The following is a 1,579-nucleotide window of genomic DNA, read 5'->3' on the forward strand; positions in this document are numbered from 1 at the left end:
TTGTAATAACTTTGTATGGTGACAGATGGTGACCACACTTAGCGTGCTGAGCACTGCAGTACGTATCCAGTTGTCGAATCATTATGTAATAATGTAATATGTCAGCTCTACTTCAGTGAAAAATAAAATTTAAAAAAGAATCTCTGACCCACGGCTATTGACATTAAGAAGACCATCTCTTCTGGGGCCCCTGGGTGGTGCAGTCAGTTTGAGTGTCTAACTCTTGGTTTTGGCTCAGGTCATGATCTCAGGGTCGTGAGATGGAGCCCCGCGTCGGGCTCCACGCTCAGTTGGGAGTCTTCTTGAGATTCTCTCTCCTCTCCCACTGCCCCTCCCCCCTCTAAAATAAATACATAGATCTTTAAAAGAAGAAGAAGAAGAAGAAGAAGAAGGAGAAGAAGGAGAAGAAGAAGAAGAAGAAGAAGAAGAAGAAGAAGAAGAAGAAGAAGACGACGACGACGACGACGACGACGACTACCTCTTCTGGGGCACCCAGCTGGCTCAGTCAGTGAAGCACACAACTCTTGATCTCAGGGTTGTGAGTTTGAGCCCCACATTGGGTAATAAAATCTTAAAAAAAAAAAAAAGGCTACCTCTTCCTTTCAAAGCACAAGCAGGTTACTCTAGGGATGTTGCCTTGGTTCACCTCTAACATTTCATCTAAATGTGAAAGTCGTCGGCTTTAAAGCTTCAAACATTCTTTTGGGTCTTTCCCTTAGGCTCATGAAGCTGGTTGAGAAACACTGAACATTATCATCATCCCTGATGTGTATCAAAACAACATTCACCAACCTGGACGATTGTCTGGTAAGTGGCCCTATGTCAAACTCTTTCACGTACACCATCATGGTAGACATCCTTAGCTCTGGCCCACATATGGGCAAGCAGAAGCCCACAGAGATTAAGCAATTTATCGACGATCTCACAGCCATAGGGGATAATCAGGTTTGAACCCAGGTCTTCTGATTGCTAATCTAATGCCCTTTCTACCAAACTAAAGATTGGCAATCTGTAGGTCAAACCCAGCCTCTGATCATGTGTGGTCAACGTCTAAAAATCAGAGTTTTTCAGGAAAAAAAAATTGGATTTCCAGTTTCTTTTGAAAAAATGAATAGGATAGTAGCCACACGGGGCCAGCATTCCCACAGGGCAACCCTTTGGCTGGGGCTGGGGCATTTCTGGCCTCTGAAGACAGAACACGTTATTTCCATTTTGCCCCAGTCTCCCCCCTGCCCACTTTTCTCCTTTATGTTCCTGGCTTGGTCCCCACAGGCCTTTGAGATGCTGGCTTAAAACCAAGCTTCCTGCCAAATGTGTAGAATATGATTTTGGAAACTTTCATGCTAAAAATATGAAATGGCTCTATTGCTCAATCTGCCTTCATTTTCTTCTTTTTGCAGCATATAAGCAAATAACAAGCCCCAAATCACATGAATTTAGACCTATAAGCTACGAGCACATCCTAAGTGCCACATTACAGACGTGGATCCCGCAGTGACTACAATGATTGCAGCAGTTTGGATACTTAGGGAACCTCAATTTGTCCTCGTTAACTCTGTAAGTTGTGTGCTCTTGAAAG

Source organism: Eumetopias jubatus, unplaced genomic scaffold (assembly GCF_037043125.1).
Source record: "Eumetopias jubatus isolate StellerSeaLion01/CBP00866 unplaced genomic scaffold, mEumJub1_p1.0 scaffold_11, whole genome shotgun sequence".
Classification (NCBI taxonomy): domain Eukaryota; kingdom Metazoa; phylum Chordata; class Mammalia; order Carnivora; family Otariidae; genus Eumetopias; species Eumetopias jubatus.